General features: G+C 39.8%; 1 pseudogene; it reads right to left on the bottom strand.

Annotated features, from left to right (window-relative positions):
* Positions 1 to 12,641: 12,641 nt before the first annotated feature.
* Positions 12,642 to 24,804, bottom strand: LOC143531049 (ATP synthase gamma chain, chloroplastic-like; annotated as a pseudogene).
* Positions 24,805 to 25,944: the final 1,140 nt, after the last annotated feature.

Raw genomic sequence — 25,944 nt, 5'->3', positions numbered from 1 at the left:
ATAGAATTACTTAAAAAAATTCACTCAATAGTCCAACAATATGGGATAATGCTATCTGGAAAGAAAATGGAAATTGGTGTCAAAGAAATTGACTTCCTTGGAATGAAAATCACCGACGGAAAGTTCCAGCACCAGCCACACATAGCCCAAGAACTCAAACGTTTTCCAGATAAACTGACGTCACAAAAGGAGATTCAACAGTTTCTTGGTCTAGTTAACTATATGGCGGAATCTCTGCCAAAGCTGTCAAGCCAAACAGTACACATGTTCCCCATGTTAAAAAAGAATCCTCCTCAGTAGACTGAAAAGCAAACACAAGCGGTAATAGAAATATAAAGGCTGGCAGATGTGATGCCACCTTTAAAGATTCCCACACCAACAGACAAAAGAATCCTTCAGATTGATGCTAGTGATAAGTAATGGGCAGCAGTCTTAATTGCAGAAGACGACAAAGGTGTCATGTCAGTATGTGGATACAAAAGCGGCACGTTTAGTGTGTCAGAAAAGCATTACCACTCCACTTACAAAGAAATTTTGGCGGTAAAAAGAGGAATCGAGAAGTTCCAGTTCCATCTTATCGGTCACAACTTTTTTATTGAAATGGACATGTCGTCCTTTCCGAACATGCTACAGTTCAAGAAAAAAAGCTCTCCCAGAAGCACAGTTGTTACGTTGGGCTAACTGGTTCTCATAATATTCTTTCACTGTTAAGCATATCAAAGGAAAGAATAATATCCTTGCGGATTTCCTGTCAAGGCCAAAAGTCTATAAATACCAGGAGGCCAACATGGTTACGCATCATCAAATCTTACCCACAATCTTTACAATGGCACATCTCGGTACCTCCAAACCCCTCAACCAAGACCCTAACAACAATCCAAAACATCTTCTGAACGAAGTCGTTGAAATCATCAATACTCACAACCTGGTGAACCCATCCAGCCTCAACTACAAAACCTAATGACAATCATTTTGAAGAAGTACAGGCAGTTCTCAAAAGGAGAAAATTTTCACCCTGATTTCCCTTTCCTTCATGTGTTCCATATAGGCAATCCATCCGCGTTGACAAAAGAAACACTCTGTTTTTCAGGTGTCTATTCGAAACATTCACTGTAGCTGTGTCTTTCAGCACCTCAAAGTTGGCTGCATATTTCCTCGAAGAAAAGGAGCTACCTGAAATCAAAAATTCACTTTAAAAATGTTAGAATGGTTTCTCCCTCTTGAGAAATGGATACAAGTAATAAGTTCAACACCAAAAAAATATCTAATTGCTCGCTTCAAGAAACCCACTCCACAAAAAGGTCAGAAAGGAGTTTACAGCCCTGCTACGTTCATCCATTCCTAGTCAAACATGAATCCAGCAAGCCGGTTTTTTAAAGCAAATTACCCTGAAGCTTGGTTACAAATCCGAAAAGAAATGGCCTTAACAAACAACATCGATCCTAACAAACTCAGTGATGCGGTCCTGAGGGGATATGATTTATGGCCAGCAAACCATCCATGTGTAAATGATTCGGAAAGAGCCATCAACGATCACTTTGAAGAAAAGGTTTTTAAAGGAATCTCGAATGAAAAAGATGGAAATTGTTGGATGATAGACTTAAACAAGATCCCGGGAAATCCAGATAGAAAAGAACGAACAGAAAGAAGCAACCCTCAAGTTTCGGTCAATTTTTGGAGCACCCCCCCCCCCCAAAAAAAAAAAAAAAACAAATATTATGGAAAACCTCCAAGCACAAAACCTCTTACCAGGACCACAAAAACCTCGCTCGATTGGAACAATTGGAAAATGAATGACCGAGTCTTAATCCATGGAAGAAGTAATAACTAATCATGTGTCTTGTATAATATTTTCTTAATTATGTTTTATAAGTGTGTTTAATAAGTCTAATCACTCTTAAAGTGGTTAGGTAAGGTTTAGTCCATGGGTATGGGACTTATGCCATGCCTTATGTCATACGTATGGGCCTTATGTCTTATGTATGGGCCTTATGTCTTTTTATGAGGTTAGTTAGCTATTCCTTGGCTATAAAAGGAAGGCTTCCCCTCACTTGTAAACCATCCCTTAAAAGAAATAAAAACTTTTTCCTTATATCTTCTCTGTAGTTCTCTTTTGAGTTCTTGACTTCTTTTACAAGAATTCTTAAGTTTTTTATAAGTTCTTAAGTTCTAATATAAGTTTGCTGGTGCAACACCCCTGCCTCTCTGATATTTTGACCTCCTTTTTCATTTTAATCTAAACTTTTTATTCAAATTAACCAGAAAATTCTCATGTAATTGGTAAATGAGTCGAAATAGACACCTCATATCATGGGAGTGTCACGGATGATGAAATTTTGTACCATTTTGTTGTCTGATATTTGGTTAGACACTATACGTGCTGTGGGAATATCATACGCTAAAAGGTTACCCGGAAAGTGAATTCATAATAGATTTTCACATATGAAAGATTAAGATGAATCCTTTGCAGTTGTGTTTTAGAACATCATATGTCCTTTTAACAACATCGTTAGGGATGTTATTTCTTTACTTTAATGAAGTTGTGGCATTTGCTGGTTTTAGTCACCTGTTCGTTGGTTTTATACTTCATGTTGAGATGTACATTGTGCAAAAAAGGGTTGTAACTTGGACTATTAAGTGGTGTTTTCCTTGTGTCTTCACCATTGTTTGCGCTTTTTTTGTAGCCACATTTGCCTTGGTTTTGTTCAAGGAATAATTGCCAAAAGATTTGGCTAGGAAAAACAAAGTATATGGTGCTCACTACAATTGTAGAAAGATAAGAAGTGTATAAATTTTAAAATGGTAATGATAAAGATAGATTGTGAGATCATCTAAAGGTCGAAAAAGATATGGCCATGACCTTCTTTTAACCAATGGAAACGATTTATTTTATATTAATTGTGTTCCTCTTTAAAAGTTATAACATAATTTATAAAATAAAGCATGATGTGACCATACTTAATAGGTCCATATATGATAATAAATTTAATTTGAAATATGTGACACTTTCGGCCTTGAGTTGCTAGATGAACTCAGTAGAATACATATATTTCCACATGCTCAAATTATGAAGGAGTTTAGCGGATGAGGGCGTGTTTATGAAAATGAATAATATTGTTAATCAATGCCATGTAGGATTCGAACGATGAGAGGATGAATTAATGTTCTTTCCCCATGATGGGGTAATGATGTTTGGGACGAAACCTTAGTTTAGTGATGGAGAGCTGTGACATCCCAAATTTTCAATATGTTAAGTATAGAAAATTAAATTCTGATGATAATTATTCCTTGGTGATGCGTCAACATCCAATTATCCATCATCATATTGTCTAGTTAATTTAAGAATGAAATGTCAAAATGTGTGGGTTTTAGGGTTAACGTGTAATTAAGAAGTTTGGACAGATTGTGACCATGAATCCATGATGATAGATGGGAAAGAATGGTGAAAAATAAGTTCTAATTCATCAATCCAACTCACTAGTGTGATTAGAAACTTGATTATCGGTTTGGTAAGCTTTGTTAATCCTATTCCATCATTTGATTTCAAGATAGCCATTTCATTAGTTAAAGTTGATTCTCTAGAAATTTATGCTTAATATGATGGTTTCTAACTTAAACATGTTGCATTGATGATTAATTAGAAATCCATAAAACACATTGATGGTGAAATCATGAAAGTGGAATATTAGGGCTTTGATGAGCTATGCCCTTTGAACCCAAATTCCAAAAGTAAGATACTTTAAGTGTTTAATGTTGTTAAAATATCATACTTGTTGTAAAGAGTTGTAACTGAATGTTTGTTTTGATAGCTTGAATCAAATCGTGGCTATGTGAGTTATTGGAGAATTTGACTAACTTTGATCAAATTGGATTTTATATAAAAATTAGTTTGAATCAGAATGTAACAAGTATTACTACTAAAAGATCAAAAGGATTGTTTAAAGAATGAGATTTGTGATTCTTCTTGAAAATTAACTTTAACTAGTATTTCGACCCCCCGCAACGAAAACATAGGCGAAGTTCAAACCTTGGTGATCGATTCAATAAAAACTTCTCGATTTTAATCATCAAGACTCTAAAAAATGACAAAAGTAATTCAAAGTTCAATTTCAAACCATCATAACACAAATGAATTAAATTTAAATCAACTATACAAAACAAAGGCTGAGTTCAAGTTATTTTAGGTAACTTATATAAGAGGTTAATTGAACAATTTTTTTTAACAATTGAACCAAGTGTACATAGCATCATTTGCTTATTGGCAGGATCCTAGAAGAGCATTACAAAATTCAAATGTTGTTTTAGCCCAGTTTTGAACTTTTGGTAACTACAAAACTATTAATTACATAAGCTGATAATGAGTTTTGTTTTTAAAAAATATATGCTAACATGGAAGTCTTTGTCTACATCAAGTTGCAAAAAGTGTCATGCTGGATATTCGATATTCCGAAGAGAAGTAGCGACTTCTATGCATATTTCACTGACTTCAGTCTACCTGTGATTTTTTTGGATTTGAGATATGGTTTAGTTGTTGTGTATGTAGCAAGTGGCTGTAAATTTTTTAAGTTGATATAGTTACCTGGAGTGATCGAGATAATCTTCTGAACAAAAATTTCCGCGACTTTTTGAGTCAAGTTGATCTGCAATCAGTGGGTCATGTTCATATGTGCTACATAAATTAAAAATAGACGATAAATATTAAACAATTTATATCCACCCAAGCCAATCAAAGTTTGTAAATCCACATCTACGCTTTTGACCCATAACCCAACAGGACAATTAATCAAATTGTTTGGTATCAACCATGCACATGCCAGCATAAATACTAAAAACATGTGTACAAAAACTATAAAGACATGACTATTTACTAAAAATAAAAGGCAACATATGCATGCAACTTCATACATCGTTGACTTCAGTAATTAGAAAGTAAATTTAAGACCATCCATACAAAACCTAAAAGTATAATGTAATATACTTCGGTCTGAAATACATGTCTTATTGTTTCATCTATATGAAATACTTAAGTATACGATCTAATGTTTTTGGTCTTGAAGTTAAACTCGTATGATAATCAAATTGCTTAGTATCAATCACACCATATGATGCCTTAAATCATAATGGGATAATCAGAGAAAAACAAGAAGCAAATAGTCTTTTTCTCCCAAAAATAGTCCCGAGAATTCCATGCATATTTGAAGTCAAAGTTCATATAAACACATCACTTACAGAAATTATTATTTTTTGCATCCATTCAATGAAACCTTGCTATAACTCCTTGACCAAGACAAATCCTGCATAAATGAATGACATATAAGTAAAATTAAAACCCACATAAACAATTGGTACGAAAACCTAAACACAAAACAGAATTCGAAACAATAGCAACTACGTTGGAAGTCAAAGCAGCGAACAAAACAGTGAAAATAAACTGGATATCTTCACAGTCAAAGACCATATACAACTCGCCAATCAAACAATAGCTATGGCTAAAGGGCAACCATGAGAAATATGAGCGACCGTTAACGAACGCAGTTGTTGCGTCCAATTTTATATGGTGCCCACTAGCCACGAATAAAAGAAGGTTAACGCATAGGTATAGCCACACGTTCATATGCCCGGGGAGGGTAAGACATCACTTGTGACTTCGTGAGGGTAGGATCTACATTAATTATCATAATCAATGCCCCGCCAAGATGATACGACATATCCAGACATCTATATCATCAACAACCACTCTATTAAAGTGAAGATGAAATTAGGCATAAACTTGAAAGACGATTCCAACATAGGGCTCAACACAACATCATAGCCACTATTGTTATGAAAACCAAAACCAAGTTTGTTAATACGATAAGCTGAATGCTCAGTCACAAATCATCGCATCAAAGACACAAATTATCTTTTCAAATATTTTCTGCAATGTAATTAGCACCTTTCGGTTTGTTAAGGTACCATCTAAACAATAGCAACAAAGTTGAAAGCAACAACAACAATTAGGCGTAAATCAAACAACAGGTCCAAAATCACACTTTGACAAACTCAACATAAATCAAACAAACAGAATAGATCCCAAACCCCCCACCCTCACTCAACGTCAGGGACAAACCGTAACCATCATTCTGGCTCTCCGCCGCCATAGACGGCCGGTAATGGCCGCCGGAAACAGCAAGACAACCCTTATTTCTCTAGAAATTACATGTCACATGTAGTCCAATGACCGAGCCGCCGCCACAGCACCGTCACCTACGGTTCCAAAATGGAACCCAACACACCACTTCCGAAAAAAAGACAATCGGACACCACCACGACCTAACGATGGTGGCGACGACCTTACTAAAAGGCCATCGGACCACGCCGCTACATACTGTGTGGCTTGAGAAATCAATGACAAAAAACCCTTTTTAGTTCCATTACATGTATGCCACATATTTACGAAGGCTATAACTCATTAGTAAACAATACATGGAAAAACCTTTACACAAACAAAACTATCCTTCAGTGTCTATTTGTATCCTTCAAAAGAAGCAACTCCAAATATTGTATTTTAGTGTGTTGTACTCTTTTAAATCAGCACTGCGTGCCAAAATGAAACAATGAATCCAAAACTGCAATAGAACACACAAAAACTATCAGTGTTGACCATTAGTGCACAATTTAGTTTTTCTAGTATTCATTAAATCTGTATACACACATACTAAGATGATGCAAACACCTCAAAGATACAAATCCCATAGCCATCTTGGCTCCTATCAGTTGTTTTACGATACCGAAATCAATCACATGACCATCCCAATAAGACACCAAAAGGTATTGACAGTGGCAGCCCAATGTTTTTGGAGGCCTCAAACCAACTATCAAATTGGGGCCTTTTGAAAAAAGTTCATATAAACACTCCTTCTTTACCTGTGCTCGGGACCGAAGCTGATGAAGTTACAAAATTTTGTCTGAAGCTATATCATGTGTTTATAAAAAAACATGTTTACTTAAATATTACCATTCTAGCTTTATTGATTCCAACATATTGTATATTGGGAAAATATAGGGCAAATTTGTAGTGTTAAAATTGGTTATAAAATAATAAACTAATAAGTAAACTAACCTCAAATCCAGTGATATCTTAATTGAGAAAATCCAAATTGAAGTGCAAATCCAAAATTCAAAAAAACACTGACTGGTATAAAGTATAAACACTTTACAATCAGCAAACCCGAATAAAAAAAAATGCAAAATTCAAATCGCAATGAACAATTCCAAAAATACCAAAACACGCTAGACATAATATAGTTCGCAAATTGCAAAAGCAAGGAATACACTCTCAGTCTGTGAAAGGATGAAGAATTGGCCATTTCCAAAATTAATGATTGGAATTCTAAAGACGTTAGAGAAATTTTCGTATAGCCATGTGCCACGTAAATTGATTGATTGTGCCAAATTTTTACGACTTGAAGTGTCTTCAGTTTAATTAACAATGCTAACCTATTAATGTTCTTCCTCCAAATAAATAACTTTTCAAGTCAAATTTAATTTAGTTTTAGTATTGATTTATAATCAATTATTCTCCATTAATGTATTTGAATGTTATCTTTTTCATGTATATTGGGTTCCTATTCTTTATATATACTATATTCTTTATATGTACTGTGCAATAGTTAGTAACATGCTTTTGGTTTAACACATTTATATGGCACAATTTATAACTATCTGCAAACTATTAATTACCATGGATATATAGCTCTAAAAATATGGGGGCCTTACTAAATATGTGGCCTCAAGCCTTTGCTTGGGTCAACAAAGCAATAGGGCCGGCACTGGGTATTGACAAGAGAGAATAAAACTGTTTGCTCAGACGTGCTGAGACCCATCATCATAGCTCAAACCTTATCAAATAAAATTGCGGCTCAGATGAGTCGAGGCCCGTCATCATTGCCTTGAACACCCAACAAATATGGGGTTTACATTCATTAGCGACGAAAAAAACCATTGGGTCCATATCCGGAAAACTCACGGATGAAGATTAGTATGACCACCGACAATCGCCAACTACAACAGACACCAGCGAAACTGGTAAAGGTGATACTTTTGACCCATTAAAAATCCTAAATTATCCGTATGAATCAAATGACACGTATGAATTCAACACAACTTCTTTTAAGCAAAAAAACACAATCAAATCCAGCTCAACCTTCACTACAAAAAAATTAGTATATATAAAGTTACAATTTAACCAGTTTCTTAGCGAACTACATGACGCAAGAAGATACAAACAAAACAAAAGCGTATTAAACTGTCAACTCGAGGCTCAGGTCAGTATCACGGCTACAATATACATTGCCACGCCAAATTCAAATATCATCATAGCCATAAATAGATCTGAAGAGGCGGCATCACAAACATAACCACCATACTTCCAAAAGTTCAATCCAAGTCAAAGTCAATTCCTTCTAGTCATTCAGTATATATATATTGAAAGACAACTTCTTAACATGTACTTAATGCTTCATGTTGGGTGCTTTACATGTTGTACATTTTGGTTGTAAAGGAATAGCTGTTTCTTTTGGTTGCTGATTCGCAACATAAGATCATCACAACCATAAACAGAATATGAAGGCGCAATTAAAAGCAAATTGGACATAGTCACAAACGATAAACGAAAATTAAATTGTAAACCCAAGGCTTAGATCGGTATCCCGGCCGCAATATTCACTGCTACGTCCAAAACCAAACATCATCATAGCCAAAAATTGATCTAAAGAGGCGAAAAAAATAGGTCCAGCTCCGCACCATGGCTGCAAAATAAATTGCCATGCCTATGAGCGAAACATCATCACGACCATATAGAGAGAGAGAGAGATGTAAGACATGGTGATAAATATAATGAAGAATCAAAAGGTCAGGGATACGTGGCTGTGGTAGGAGGTGAAAACAACACACGTCTGATAACACGTGTAGAACAATTAAACAGGAACCAAAATGTATAACATGTTAAGAACCTTTTATAACTATTTAAACAAAACTTACATGTGAAGAATCATTACGTGCATGTGAAGATGTTGTCTTTTAATACATATAATATATAATATACAAAAATTTGCTTAAAAGTGTTAAGGTGGAGATATAACTAGTCTAAATGATCAAATGTGTATAATCAAATGTATTTGAGGTTTTAATTAGTTTTTAAACTAGCTAAAAGTATTTATGCGAAAATAACGTTTCAAAACACAAACCAAAAGGTTCATAATTCTGTGTCTATTTCGCCATTTAGCTCAAACACTTACGTAAACATGATTAAAATGTGTGTGAATAATAATTACGTTAAATTGACCACAATTGAAAACGCAAATTATGTTTAATTACACATGTGTAGTTAGTTTAACATCAGGACCGAGGTCAATTAAAAGCCAACAAATATTCGGGCAGCTAATTTGAGTTTTAATTGTATGGCTTTGATGATGCTAAGTATGTATAAAGTTTAATGACAAAAACGTTAATGCCAAACTATGAGTCGACATATTAAAGTTACCACATCTATTAACTTGCTCTCGTCATCTATAGTTCAGGTCAACCAAAATTCTTACGTAAATGAAGTTGAAACTGGGGATCAACATTTGTTATCGAGTGCCGGTACTAAACATATAGAGATGAACATTTGATACCGAATACCGATACCTAGGGCCGTTTTCGAAAATTACTAAAAAATTTTAGGCTGAAGGCGAGTATAAATATGGGGCCTTAAGTAATATATATATTCGATAACTCATATATAAAATGTAATCAAGTATTGTATATGCTATGGATTTTGGGCCTGACTTATTGGGTATTGTTTAAACAAAATTTTTGATTGAGCCTAACACAACTATTTTTTTATAAATATAAATATATATATATATATATATATGTATGTAGAATCATGATAATTAAAGAATTTTTTTGAAATTGAGAACTATAAGTACCATTTTGGACCACAAAAAACCAAAAACAAAGAAAATCATAAAATAAAAAAAAACACAAAAATCAAAAAAGTAAAAAAACCAAAATTTTTATTTTATCATCCCGGTTTCATAAAATAAAAAAAAAAACTCGGTTTAGCTAATTATATTCGCATATATATAATATATACATATATGTACATTTACATGTTTTTTTACACGTATGTATAATTTAAGATAAATGATATTGTACATATGTGTATATTACGTAACTAAAGATTACATAAAATTATACATATGTGTATAATACGAAGTTTTTTTTTATTTTTTTTAATGAAACCGGAATGAAATATAAGGATTTTGATTTTTTTACTTTTTTAAAATTTTTATTATTTTTTGTTTTATGATTTTTTTAAATGTGTTTTTATTGATCCATAATGGTTCTCAAAATTCTCAATTTGCAAAGGGTTCTCTTAGGATCCTTATCCTATATATATAGCGAGAAGTGATATTATAGCGAGAAGTGCGAGAAGTTGATCTCAACCATTGATTATCTTCTAGTTGTTCAAAACATTAATTCCACTAATTACTCCTCAATAATTCTCCATATTAAATATTGTAGAGAGTTACAAATCTTAAAAAAGATAAATTGACTTTTACATAAAATATCATCTAGGATAATTTTAATGAAATATAATTGAGAGAAAATTATTTGCATTCATGGTTTCATAAGATTTATTTGAATTTTCTTTTACGTACCTACATATGAAAATAAATGTATATGTAGGTGAATTGTAATTAATTGATCACGTACACAAGTAACACAATAATCTACATATAGCTTATGTTTAATTATACAAATTGTTAGTTATTTTTATTTTTATCAAAATGTAACTCGTATTACAAACACAACTTATGTTCACCTACATAAATTTTGTTTCTTTTGTTTTCACCAACACATAACTAATATTCACCTACACAGATTGCTAGTTCATTATTTTTCACCTACATATAAATAATATTCACCTACACATAACTCGTATTGCCTACACTACTACACATAAAAGACATTAAAATAAAAATAAAAAACATGATGCATTCCAACATTGCGAATATTTTACAACTTTAGGTTAATAATATAATTAATTGTATGTGATATCATGAATAATTTTTGTTTGTGTAGGTTAATTTTTTGATCTGCGTTGGTAAATACAAATGGGTAGGCTATAACATGAAGTAAATTTATATATATATAGGTTAATATTGTGACTTGTGTAGGGTACCATAAACTAGTTATGTGCATGTATATTAATATTTTGATATGTGTAGGTGATGATATGACTAGTTTTTTTATGTGTAGGTTAATGTTATGATTTGTGAAAGTATTTGTTTTTATGATGGTTAATTTAATTTTTTTGTAGTATGAGTATTGTGGTTTTGTTTTATGTATTTTTGAAGATTAAATCAAATTAAAAAATAAAGATTAAATTATAGTCATTTATAACTTAACATTAATTAGTATTAATTATAAAAAGAAACTCCTAAATCTTTTATTAATATACTTTTATAATTAAATAATTCAAAATTAAATAGAAAACTTTTGATTGGTTAAAATCTCTTCTCGCACTTCTCATCATAAGAACACTTCTGAAATGAACCAAATCATATATATATATATATATATATATATATATATATATATATATATACTAGCACAGGAGCCCACGCTTTGCGGCGGGGACGTACGAGAGTGTTAGCGATGACGTATTTGTTACACAGTATATCCAGTGGCGAAGCTTGGAGGAAGTCTCGAGAAGAGGGGCGAGGGGTGTTTCAAAACTTTCGAATGAGAACGGGTAGATTTCCACTATGTATAAAGAGCTTCGGATGAAAGCATGTGAATTTACTCTACCTGACAACAAAAATACCTTATTACGTGCATCATCTAATATACTTTCGTGCTTATGAAACAACTCAAGATAAAATGTGTCAATTTGTTGTCTATTTGCAACTTGTGAAGATAACACATATATTAAAATTTTATTATGCTGAAATTAAAGTTCTTATAATATAAATAACCTAATTTTAAGTTTATTTACAAGTATTATGAAAACGGACATAATTTCATTATTTCAAATTTTATATAGAAGTATTTATGAAAAAACTACCATCTCACCAAATGTTTCTACAAAATAAGTCATCTCATACACAAATCACCGCTATATACTCATATCACCAAATGTTTCTATAAAATAAGTCATTTCATACACAAATCACCGCCATATACTCACATCGACTACAAATCTTATCCAAAATATCAATTAGAGCATACACCGGTAGCTTGGATTGTTACCTATAATATTATAAATTAATTGATAATGCCGTTCTCACAGTTTTAATCCCTAACTTATTTGATCAACACTAAATAGAGCAGTTGAAGGATAAACTATAAATAATGTCACTTAACATACTAAACCACACAATGGCTTCACATCACATGCTCTAAGTGTATGATCTCAAAAACAAGACACGAATTAGCTTTTACCTCTTACAATGACATTTGATGGTTTAAGAGAATAATAAAAAAATAGTAATAGTAATACATGTTGTCATGGGACTTGATAACGATGGTTTCTCAATTTTTTGCACATTCATCATCATAACATTTATAACACAAAATATCCAACTATACCAAACATGATCCTTATCAAATCAAGCCAATGCATCAGCACCAACCACAATCTCCAAAATCTCTATGGTAATCTTCGCTTGACGCTGGTGATTATAAACCTGCGACAAGTTCTTTCAACTCAGTCGTGTTCCCCATTGCAGTCATTCGACAAGATCACTCGATAACGACTCCTGCAAGGCCCTTAATATCTGACTTTTTAAATACAATGGTAACAAAGCATCCCATACCTAAACCGGGTGTTGCTCGAATTGCAAAATTGGCGAAAAATCAATCGTTTCGATTCTAACCATATCGTGTTCAATGGTCAATTTGCCCTCTTTTGTGGTCAACCTAAAGAACTCATCTTCAGCGGCATCAACACATACTCCATTAATGTCAAAATCTCTCCTTTTGGAGACAATGGGAATAATGTGTGAATCACGGGATCCAATTTCACAAGTGATGAATTTCGTGTATAGAAGCTCGACTTTGACAACTTATTCGCTTACAAATAACGAAAACAAATCGTTTGCAATCGCTTGGCTTCTTTCGTGGTCCGGAGGTTTCTCCCATCAAGAAACTTGTCAAACGGAATATTTGATCTGTCATACAAGCATAATCAGGGGTCACAAAACCAAAATAACTTAAGCGTGGCCAAAGCCTATAGAAATCGATGGTTTGGTTTTAAGTTTTTAAATAAATCATTTTCTCTGTTCGGTTTTAGTTTTGTTATCAACTAAAACCAAGAAAACAACTCGACTTTAACTTATTTATAGTTTACAAAAAATTAATAAATGGTGTAGACCAAAAATGTTAGTTCTAAATGTGTAAATATCCATTGATCATTGATCAAAAAAAAAATAGACCCAAAGTTCTAGGCCAAAATCCCTTCTGAAGAAACACTAACCGGACCCCGGGCAGATTACTGGTAACCTGGGGGTTAGATAGATGTTTCCCACGAGGGGTTAGACCCAGAGAAGATGGTTCTTCTGATAACCTGCAAAACAGACACCGTGAGCTTGTCACTGAGAAGGGGGGGGGGGGTTCCTCCTTGTGACCACCCTCCGGCGTGAGAATCAGACTAGATTGCTCTTTAAATATAAGTGTATATTAAGAGATTGCTAGAGCAGATATCAGGTATAATATGATGATACAAGATAAGATGAGATGGTCATACCATTTGTGGTATTTATAGCCGAAGGTAGGTTTCCAAGGAGGTGTGGCCGGCTGCAACAGTATTCCTGTTCCACCAATAGTGGCCTACGCACGTGCCCTGCTAGTAGTTGGTGGGTAGGCAGCGGCTGATAGTGACCAGGCCTGCTGTGTACTATTCCTTTTCCACCAACTGCCGGCTATGCACGTGGTATGGCAGTAGTTGGTGAGTAGGCAGCGGCTAATAGTGACATACAGTACAGGAGCATGCTGCTCGCCATACTGTTGTCAATAAGCTGTCGTATCTTTAGTCAGATCTTTTTCCCATACCTCGTCAGGTACAGTACAGAAGATCTTCCCGTATCGTACGGACTGGCTTATTTGGGCGGGAGTATTCCCCCTCCCGCCCTTGTGCGGGATTGTTCCCGGCTTTGCTCATTCCTTCAGGTGACACTGAGTGATTGAGAGCTAAGTGCCTTGTGCGTGTAGCCTTGCTGCGCGGGTGGCCTTCCCTGATGGCTTGTATCCGAAGCTGCGGGAACAGGCGGAGTCCTTCACCATCGGGAGGCATTTCCTGCGGGAACAGCTTGCGTACTGCGCGTAAGGACGTCACGTCTCTGAGCATGGTTGGTCCTGCGGATCCAGTTGGTTTCTGCGCAGACGTCCCTCTTCAAGGTGAGTCTTGCGGGTCCAACTGGGCTCTGCTGGGACCTACCTCTTCAAGTCCCCCCAGTCCAATGTTCTTCTCATGAGTGTTTAATAAAGTGAGGTGAACTTTTGGACTTAAGCAAAGGGTTTTGAAAAGGGTTTTTTAAGGTTTTCCATGGGGATTCCTCCCGCGGAAGTCCTTGTCACTTGCAGAAATTCCCGAGTTTCCTGCTTGGTCTTTGGGTATGATGCGGGTAGGTCTGTAACCTCCTCGCAAGTCAGGAGCGTTGAGTCCCACTTGTGTGGATTCTCCATGAGGTTTTGGTAGTTTTGAACATAGTGATCAATTATGTTAAAACCACCAATTCCATCCTGGAGCTTCAAACAACGTAGTTCTCGACGTTCCCGCTATGCGGGGATGTTATTTCCGTTTCCGCAAGCATTGCCCAGAAGATCCTACTTGGTTTCAATTCCCAGCGGAGCGCTAGGTATGTGAAGGGTTTTGCCTTAACACTGTACCCGCGCTCGTCTTACGGTTACTTTACTTCCAAGGTATTCCTGGCGTCAATTCCCTGCGGGTGCTAGGTATGTGAAGGGTTTTGCCTTTACACTGTACTCGCACCCGTCTTATAGTTACTTGGTTGCCGAGGTATACTTGGCTTCAATTCCCTGCGGGTGCTAGGTATGTGAAGGGTTTTGCCTTAACACTGTACCCGCATCCGTCTTACGGTTATTTGTTTGCCAAGGTTTACTTGGCTTCAATTCCCTGCGGGTGCTAGGTATGTGAAGGGTTTTGCCTTAACACTGTACCCGCATCCGTCTTACGGTTACTTGTTTGCCAAGGTTCTTGGCTTCAATTCCCTGCGGGTGCTAGGTATGTGAAGGGTTTTGCCTTAACACTGTACCCGCATCCGTCTTACGGTTACTTGTTTGCCAAGGTTTTCTTGGCTTCAATTCCCTGCGGGTGCTAGGTATGTGAAGGGTTTTGCCTTAACACTGTACCCGCATCCATCTTACGGTTACTTGTTTGCCAAGGTAAGGGGTATTTTCCCGCTTACTTTTTTGAATTTTTTTGAATTTTGAATTTTGAAATTCGAAGAGTTGGTGGAAAGATAAGAACAGTCCAAACTTCTGAAACGTCGTGCGACGGTTTCTTCTGACTGTGTCAGGACGTGCAGGAAGTTATGGTGACGTGACAGTACATGGTCATTCCAGACGCTTTTTCAGGCGCGTGGGCGCGATTTTTCGGGCGCGTGGCCGCGAAATTAATGGTATGCGTCCTGTCAACAGCTGTTGCCAGCTTGCTTTTTGCCACGTGTCATAGTTTCATTGCACCTTCGTTTTCTCTCTCTTCCGCATTAATTTCATCGCATTAATTGCGATTAGTATATAAAGGGGGAGAGGGTTCTTTGTAATCCACACTTTCACTCTTCTCTTCATCTTCTAAGCGATTTCCGGCGAATACTCACCTTTTCAGGCAAGCATTCTCCCGAAATCGTTTTCTTCTTCTTTTACAAGATGTCCCGTGATCTCGAATCTACAGCTGATGACAAGAGTACTGCTGGCGAGTGCCAGTGTGCTCTGCCTGGCGATCTGTATCGGTACGTCGTCAGGAAGTTCATGCTCGAGTCTCTCGAGCCTGAGTTTCCTGAACCCCATCAGACGGTGTACGATGCCCCCAGAGGCAAGATCGGGGTTTATGCTGCATTCTTTGTTTATGGGAATCTTAGGTTCCCATTGACAAAGTTTGTTTACCGTGTCCTTGAGAGGCACGGTGTTCATTTGACCGAGTTGCACCCCATGGCGATCGCCAAGATTCGCCACTTCGAGTGGGTGTGCCGGATTCTGGGCATTGAGCCCTATGTTGACCGCCTGATGACCTTCTACACTTGGAGGTGCATCCAGGGGTGGTACACGTTGATAACCCGGATCAAGGGTTTGAAGATTTGCGCGACCGAGCGCAGTCTTCGCTCGTGGAAGAGGGAGTTCTTCTACCTCTCCGCTCGCGCCATCCCCCTTGCCATGAAATTTAAGAACGGGCAAGTACTTCCCAGCCTTCACGCCTCCAACTACGAGGAGGCGGAATGGTTTTCGAAGATATCCCGAGTCCAATCTCCGGTTTACCGGTTTGCGGAGTACGGGATGGTGATGCTGGGGATGAGCCGGGTGTGGAAGGCTGCGGATGCGCATAAGATCCCAATCGTCCTCGAATACGGTTCGAACTCTGTTCCTTACGGTATGCTTTGTTTCTTTTTGTTGATTTTGAATCTCTTCTAACTTCTTTCCTGTTTATTTCAGAGGGGAACGACTTGCAGTCGCTCCTGAACCCGCGGGAGGCTGACGGTCCCGCTCGGATGGGTACTCGCGCTCTAGACGAGAACGAGTTGCCCATCCTAGAACAAACGGCGGATCGGTTCGTGGAGGTCTATCCGCTAGGCCATGAGATCCTTAGCGCCCGTCGGCCAGGTAAGGCGCTATTCGACCCTCGACCCCTCAATGTTGAAACCTCTGCTGGAATTCCTCTAATCGTATGTTTTGATGAGGAATCCGCAGATGGTCCTCCGTTGGTGCGGAAGAAGAAGGCTGCCGGCGGGAAGGGGAAGGAGAAGGTGGCCTCCACTGCCGATTCGGTGCCTCGGTCTGACTCGGAGACCGAGAGCGAAGAGGTGGCGGGGAATCCCGGTGGTGATAAGATCACCATTCCGGAGGCTGTGACAACTGTCACCGAAGAGCCCAGGATGACAACGGTGACCGGCGTGAAGAGGCCGGCTCCATCGGGTTCATCCCCGCCCTTCCGTACTTTCAGGCTCAAGAAAACCCGTAAGTACAAATTTCCTTTAGCTTTTATCTTCATAGCTTAATATCATTTAACACTTTTCTTTGTGCAGGCGTGGATGTTGACGCATTCCAGGGTGGAGTGCAGAGTAGTACCTCCCCGCCAATGACGGTAGGCTTGGTCAGCCTACCTGAGGCGTCGACCCAGGCGCCTGCGCCTGCTTCCGCTGGTTCAGTTGCTCACTCCTTTGAGCCGACTGTTCCAGCTGAGATGACGTCACCGCCGGCTGTGAGTGCTATTTTTACAGCATCTTTCACCGAGCCGGCGGTTACTTTTGCTGCGGATTCCGCGGCGGCGACCGCGGCGGCTGCTACCATGCCCCCGCCATCGGCAACGACGGCCGATCCATCAGGTACGCATGGGGCTTCTCGCCAATCTCTGCCACCTTCCCATCTGCCTGACCTCTTGGATGGATTTCCGTTGGGTTCAGGTGATGGGTTCGGCGGCTATCGGCCTGTTATTGACCCTACAGGTGCGTAGGGTTCTTTTGGCCCATTATATATATATATATATATATATTTTTATCATCTTTTCCTAACTGCTTTATTTTTTTTGCAGTGTCGGATTCCAATGAAGTGTATGTTCCACGATGGAACATTCGCCGAGGAACAACCCTTCGCACCCCTGTGGAGTGCGTGGAATGGGCTCGTCACGCTGCTCCCAGTGGTGCGTTGGGGGAAGCCATGGCTAGCTACCAGGAGGGTAGGCTAACCAATGAGCTTCGGGTTCTCCTGGTCCGGATGCAGCCGCGCGTCGAGCTGCTTTGTCGTGAAAACGACAAGTTAAAAGCAGCTCGCCTTAAAGAAGTAGCTCAGGCGCGGGCTGTCCGTGAGGAGAACCAAAAACTTACCGCAGTGGCTGCGGAGAAGGAGAAGGCCTTCAAGGCCCTCGAGGTTGAAGTTCAGGCTCGACTCGAGGCCCGTTCCAAGGCTGCCCAAGCTGTTAATGAACAGCTTCGGCTGGCTAAGGAAACTGCAAGGAACGCAACCGAGAGGGCTACCAAGGCTGAAGCTGTTGCTGAGCCTCTACGCGTGGAGAATGAAGAGCTTAAAGCCAAATTAGAGGCTCTCCAGCAGGCTCATGATGCCTTGGCGATGGAAGACGCCAAAAAGCTCCAAGAAATCCTGGACCAGAGGGGGGTGCTTGACCATGCTGAGCGTAAGCTAAAGGGCGTCGAAGAGGCTGCGGCTAAAGAAGTGTTGCTTGCCAACCTCAACAAGAGTGAAGCCGATCGCGCCCGTAACGAAGCTCAAGCTGCCCTCCAAGAAGCCCTGGTTGCCAAGGAATGGCTTCTTCGAGAAGCGTTGTCTCAGGTAAGCTTTTCTTGTCTTTACGCTTTTCTTTGTAAATAGAAAAGGTTTTTGATACTTGTATATTTTCTTTTGTAGGTTGTGCATCGGGTCTTTGCTGAGACCTCTTATGATGATGCTATGAGCGCAGCCCTCAACGCTTCTCACGAGGATGGGGAAAAGGTCGGCTTCCTGCTTGGTCTAGGGTTCGTTGAGAATGGCATCCCGCCTTTCAACTTCCCTTTGTACAATGTTGATACTGAAGCTGTTTACGACCAAGCAGTGAATCAGTACGCCGCCTTCCCGCATCCGGTGGTGGAGAAGGTGAATGAAGTTGCTGCTGCTGATGATGGGCTAGCTATCCTTAAGGCTTTCCTTGAACTGCCACGCTCTACTGACGGTGCTGGTCCAAGTGGAAGTGGCCCTGAAGCCTGATCCTGAAGATCCCTTCCCACTGCTAGGATAGATTTAGCTTGTGTAGATTTATTTTCTTGTAGGCGGGTAGTTACCCGGCCATTCTTGTAATGAATCATTGTGAAATATAAGTCTTTGTGCGGGTAAGACCGCTTCTTTTATTGGATTCCTTGCTTTATAAACGTTATATGACTTGCACACTTTAGTTTAAATTAGCAATTTTCCAAGTGTAGAATAAGTTAACCTTTGAACGTGGTAGATAATAGATTGAAGTTTTGCTTCCTCTTTCGTGATTGTGCGGGTAGGACCGTCACTTGCACTTAGTAGGATGGCTAAACTTTACCTGCGTCTAACCTGCGTGTAGGTTTTCCTCATCTTTTCTGAGGATAAGTTAACCTTTGAACGTGGTAGATAATAGGTGTGAAGTTTTGCTTCCTCTTTCGTGATTGTGCGGGTAGGATCGTCACTTGCACTTAGTAGGATGGCTAAACTTTACCTTTATCTGACCTGCGTGTAGGTTTTCCTCATCCTTTTTGAGGATAAGTTAACCTTTGAACGTGGTAGATAATAGGTGTGAAGTTTTGCTTCCTCTTTCGTGATTGTGCGGGTAGGACCGTCACTTGCACTTAGTAGGATGGCTAAACTTTACCTTTATCTGACCTGCGTGTAGGTTTTCCTCATCCTTTTGTTAGAAATTATGTTTTGAACCGTTCGACGCGCGGTTGTCAATAGGTTAGTGTTCAGTTCCCTTTTTCATGATTCATGCGGATAGACCGGCACTTTCATTTAATGGGACTGAACTTTTCCCCTTCAACTGACCTGCGTGAAGGTTTGTCGTTTTTTGGGTTTTTGCGGGTTTTGCCGCCTTCCCCACGCAACGACTTTCCACGTATTTATGCGGTGAAAACCGGCCTATCCGTGTTGAATAAATTAACCGTTCGACGCGCGGTTGTCAATAGGTTAGTGTTCAGTTCCCTTTTTCATGATTCATGCGGATAGACCGGCACTTTCATTTAATGGGAGGACTGAACTTTTCCCCTTCAACTGACCTGCGTGAAGGTTTGTCGTTTTTTATGCGGGTTTTGCCGCCTTCCCCATGCAACGACTTTTCACGTAATTATGCGGTGAAAACCGGCATATCCGTGTTGAATAAATTAACCGTTCGACGCGCGGTTGTTAATAGGTTAGTGTTCAGTTTCCTCTTATCATGATTCATGCGGATAGACCGGCACTTTCATTTATTGGGATGACTGAACTTTTCCCCTTCAACTGACCTGCGTGAAGGTTTGTCGTTTTTTGGGTTTATGCGGGTTTTGCCGCCTTCCCCATGCAACGACTTTCCACGTAATTATGCGGTGAAAACCGGCATATCCGTGTTGATAGTTCATAAAAGTATAAATGTAAAATCATCAGCGTCGATGTTTTAAGGAGAATCATTTCCATTAGAAGTGGCTCTTGGCCTTTTCTTTACAAATTTGGAATTGATTTACATGCAAACTGTGTAAATGAGCTCCCTTCCATGTTGTTGGGATGGGAGTGCCATCGAGCCGATACGCACCTGGTTCGGGACCTCGTTCTTTACGCAGCATGTAGTCTCCACATTGAAGCTGGAATTTTATTCGTGTTTTCCCCAGCTGGGGTTCTACACGCATCAGCCTGCTCAGCGTTCATTGCGCCACGAGGTGCGCGAGCGTCCCATCTCTGACAAATGCTTCGACCATGTCCTTTACGTCTATGCATTCTTCAGTGTTGTGGCCTTTTGTCCTGTGAAAGTCACAGTATTTGCTCCGATCAGCATTGTGACGATGTCGGATTATTTGAGGCTTTGGCCATGGGAGCTCCTCAGTAGCGAATATCTCGGTGACGCTTTTGGTGAGCGGCGTCCATCTGGAGTTCTTGTTTGACTGTACGTTATCCCTTCCGCCTAACCGATGCTGCAAGCCGGATGAGGTGTCAAAGTTTACCCTTGACTGCCAAATGCCTAGCTTTCGCTTTTTGTTTAATCGGGCGGTAAGGACGTTGTATTCTCTTGTTTTCTGGGTGTAGAGGTTTGTGCTCTGTGGGAGATCTCTACCCAGTTGCTTCTCCGTTTCCGCAAAGCGTTTAGCTGCTGTCATGATGGCATCCCATGTGGATGGCATGCCATCTTTACCCGTTAAGGTGCGGATGAGCTCTGGGTCGTTCGCGCCCTGAATAAAAGCAGCGCGAACAAGATCTTCGCTAATGTTACCCAGACTTAGCTTCTTCGAGTTGAAGCGAGTGATGAAGTCTAGCAAAGATTCATCTTTTTCTCGAATGCACTTGAGGATTGTCCATTGCTCCTCGGTATACTTTCTTTGCTGGCTGAAGTGTTGGCTAAACTTCTGCTGGAAGTCTGTCCAGTCGTATATGTGGTTGACCGGTAGACGATCGAACCACGCTCTAGCAGCCCTGACAAGCGTCATTTGGAACATGTAACACCACGTGGGTTCCGTCCAACTACTGACGGTTGCCCCCGCTATGAATCTGTTCAAATGATCATCCGGGTCGGATATACCATCATATGTGCCTATGCTGGACATTTGTTTGGCACTTTTTGGGGCGATTGCTTCCGCAATGTCCCTTGCAAATTTGGACGTTCCCGCATTTGCAACGTTTGGTCTGAATGTTTTGGAGAAGTCTCGTGGACTTCCACCTGTGCTTTTTGGTTTGAAGGCTTGTCCAAAATGCCTTCTCGTTTGGGAGTCCGTTTCCTTACGCTTCCCTTTTGCCCTATGGCGAGGGTTCGCGTTGGAGTCGGATTCCTCCGAGTCATTGTCCAAGTATTCTTCGGATTCGTCGGCCTGTTGGACGGAACACAAGCGTTCGTCCAGCTCAGCTTGGAATTCCTTTTGACGTGCCTCCGCCCATGCCTTAACTTCATCGAGAGTTTGGCGGGGGAGTCTTGTTCGTTTTTCAAACTGGGTATCAGTGAATCCCAGTGGGCGATTATTTACTGCACTTGCCCCAGCTTGGGTAACTGGGGTAGTGTTTGTAAAATTTACTTCACTTGCCCCGGCTTGGGTAGCCGGGGTAGTGTTTGTAAAAACTGTGTTGCCGGTATTCCCCCCAGTAGCTGGGGTTGTGGTTACCGGAGTTTCTTTAACCATCTTAGAAGTTTGAAAAAACTGGAGAAAAATGTTCTAGCTGTATGCACGGATGGCGCCAATGAAGAAACACTAACCGGACCCCGGGCAGATTACTGGTAACCTGGGGGTTAGATAGATGTTTCCCACGAGGGGTTAGACCCAGAGAAGATGGTTCTTCTGATAACCTGCAAAACAGACACCGTGAGCTTGTCACTGAGAAGGGGGGGGGGGGGTTCCTCCTTGTGACCACCCTCCGGCGTGAGAATCAGACTAGATTGCTCTTTAAATATAAGTGTATATTAAGAGATTGCTAGAGCAGATATCAGGTATAATATGATGATACAAGATAAGATGAGATGGTCATACCATTTGTGGTATTTATAGCCGAAGGTAGGTTTCCAAGGAGGTGTGGCCGGCTGCAACAGTATTCCTGTTCCACCAATAGTGGCCTACGCACGTGCCCTGCTAGTAGTTGGTGGGTAGGCAGCGGCTGATAGTGACCAGGCCTGCTGTGTACTATTCCTTTTCCACCAACTGCCGGCTATGCACGTGGTATGGCAGTAGTTGGTGAGTAGGCAGCGGCTAATAGTGACATACAGTACAGGAGCATGCTGCTCGCCATACTGTTGTCAATAAGCTGTCGTATCTTTAGTCAGATCTTTTTCCCATACCTCGTCAGGTACAGTACAGAAGATCTTCCCGTATCGTACGGACTGGCTTATTTGGGCGGGAGTATTCCCCCTCCCGCCCTTGTGCGGGATTGTTCCCGGCTTTGCTCATTCCTTCAGGTGACACTGAGTGATTGAGAGCTAAGTGCCTTGTGCGTGTAGCCTTGCTGCGCGGGTGGCCTTCCCTGATGGCTTGTATCCGAATCTGTGGGAACAGGCGGAGTCCTTCACCATCGGGAGGCATTTCATGCGGGAACAGCTTGCGTACTGCGCGTAAGGACGTCACGTCTCTGAGCATGGTTGGTCCTGCGGATCCAGTTGGTTTCTGCGCAGACGTCCCTCTTCAAGGTGAGTCTTGCGGGTCCAACTGGGCTCTGCTGGGACCTACCTCTTCACCTTCTTTTGAGATTTTTTTTGTCTCAACTCCCAAATTTTCAAGCCTACATTGTAAAAAAAAAAATCAAAACCGAAGCAATTGTAAAAAAACGAAATACCAAAATCGAGCAGTTTCCAAAAGCCAAAAAAGCAACCCACGCAGACCCTTGCACAACCGTCAATCAGAGAGCTTTATAAAACCTTCCAAGATGGGGATTCAAAGGCAGAATGATTGGCCTCCTTAAACCGATCCTTGTGATTTAAGAACTGAATGACCACCAAGTGATTGTAGCTGTCAACAACTTCAATGGTACTCAAATGATGTTTCTAGACAGCAGAATGTGTTGATCTTGCCTAAAAATAAACAATATATAGAGAATTTTGCAATTTGTCTTCCTGGTATATGGACCAATTCTACAGGTTTGATACTGGAAATGATTTTGCGAACTTTGGACTATCGTGATATTTAGGCGGGTCAATCTGACTCCTTGCCGTCAGTTGACTGTGAGTTGACTGACCAAAAAATGGTGAAATTACCTTTTTACCCCTGAGTCTATAATTAAACCTAAAACTAAATAACCAAATTTCGTGTAGTGGGTGGGGTTCGAACCCCGGACCCCCGGTTTAACAACAAACAACACAAACCAGTTGGACTGAGCTACCATTTAATAAAACTACACAATATCTAATATATATTAAGTACCACAATGTGCTGTATATGTATGTTGTATATATGTTCTGTATGTATGCCGTATAGTATATATATATATTGTGTATATATAGTCCGTAGATATATATATGCTGCATATATATATATATGCTGCTGTATATATATGCTGTATACTATATATATATGCTGATGTATATATATGTTGTAGATATATATATGCTGTATATATATATATGCTGCATATATATATATGCTGATGTATATATATGTTGTATATATATACTATATATAATATTTTTAAACGACGAAACGAGTTCGAAAACGACGAAACGGGTCGTTTTTTAACAAACTTGTTGTTCAAAAACGACGAATCGGGTCGTTTTTAAACAAACTTTTCACTAAACAACGACGAAACAAGTCGTTTTTTAACAAACTTTTCACTAAAAAACGACGAAACGGCTCGTTTTTTAACAAACTTGTTGTTCAAAAACGACGAAACGGGTCGTTTTTTAACAAACTTTTCACTAAAAAACTTCGAAACGAGTCGTTTTTTAACAAACTTTTCACTAAAAAACGACGAAACGGGTCGTTTTTTAACAAACTTTTCACTAAAAAACGACGAAACGGGTCGTTTTTTAACAAACTTTTCACTAAAAAACGACGAAACTGGTCGTTTTTTATTGTAATTTTAGCTAAAAAACGACGAACCGACTCGTTTTTAGTTATCCCCAAACCCGAGCCCGAACACATAATGAACACAACCATTCTTTTATATATATTACACAATACATAAACACATATATCAAAACACCCGAATTATAATCTTCGGGATTTTACGCGCCGAAGTCGAACCCGAACACCCCGAACACTACGGTAGGAGAAGCGGGTCGACATTCCACGTTCTACGGAATGCCAACCGGACTACACCGGCGACATTAACCACAACGCGGACGGAAATTTGACGGATCCGAAACCGGATTCGGAGACCTATTGCTAGTGGGACTCCGATTAAACATGTGAACCGAATAATGAACACGAAAACCATGGCGGCGTCGGATGTGGATGGGGATGGCGGGGCGGCGTCGGTGGTGGAGGCGTGGGTCGGTGTTGATGATGGAGATGGAGATTGCGATGGTGATGGAGATGGCGACGGTGATGAATATGGTGGTGATGGTGTTGGTGATGGGTGAGGGTGTCGAGTATATATAATGGGTGATGAAATTGTGGAGGTTGAGCTGGGTAAGAAACGAAGGAAGGAAAGAGGGAGGAAGAAGGGTAGAGAAGGTGAAAGAGTATGGAGGAAGGAGGAAGAAGATAATATCCGGTGGTCCGACTGTCATTTTTCCCGGCAAGTTGGTTTTTTCAACCTTTTAAAAAATATAACTAACAGAGGGGCACATATGTGACTGGCCAAAATTACATTTGTAAAAAGTCTAAAATACCCTGCAAATAAACGGACTTAAACGAAAACATTTAACGGAAGGAGTCAGATTGACCCGCCCAAATATCATCATCATCATCATCATCGTACTCAGTATATCCCACCAATAGCAATGCTATGGTAGGGTCTGAGGAGGGTAAGATGTAGACAACCTTACCTCTACCCCATAGGGATAGAGAGGCTGCTTCCGATGAGACCCCCGGCTCGATAGTAGTTTTGCATCAAGCCTTGGACATAAGGCACATAGCACTCAATCATCGGGACACCGGCTGATTGGTGCATGTGCCCTTGTCTTTCGGCTATCAACGCCACCACATGATGCCTGAATAACCTTCCCCCACTTTTAACGTTATTTTCACGAGATTAGTAAAATAACGTCAAAATTAGTGCAATTTTACTTTTGCCCACCCGAGAGTTCACACATATATACATTATATGCGTGCACCGCCAGCAGGGCAAACCCGCCCAAATATCACAATTGTCCAAAGTTCGCAAAATCATTTTCAGTGTCAAACCTGTAGAATTGGTCCATATACCAGAGAGACAAATTGCAGAATTCTCCAATATATATTAATAATTAAGTATCAACACAAGATGAAATGTCAAACATACGACAAATTATTGAAAGAATTACAAAACAAAAACCTTATTCAACAATTGGCTAGTAAAATTTCCACTCCAACCAAGAGGACTTCCTTTCAAAGTTGATATAATAGAAGATAAAAGCGGTTCAACAGCTTGATT

This window comes from Bidens hawaiensis, unplaced genomic scaffold (assembly GCF_021521415.1).
Source record: "Bidens hawaiensis isolate Kalapana, Puna unplaced genomic scaffold, B.hawaiensis_p1.1 tig00009076_1, whole genome shotgun sequence".
NCBI classification, from domain to species: Eukaryota; Viridiplantae; Streptophyta; class Magnoliopsida; order Asterales; family Asteraceae; genus Bidens; species Bidens hawaiensis.
The sequence above is the reverse complement of the archived record's forward strand: the minus strand, read 5'-3'. Positions and strand labels throughout refer to the sequence as shown.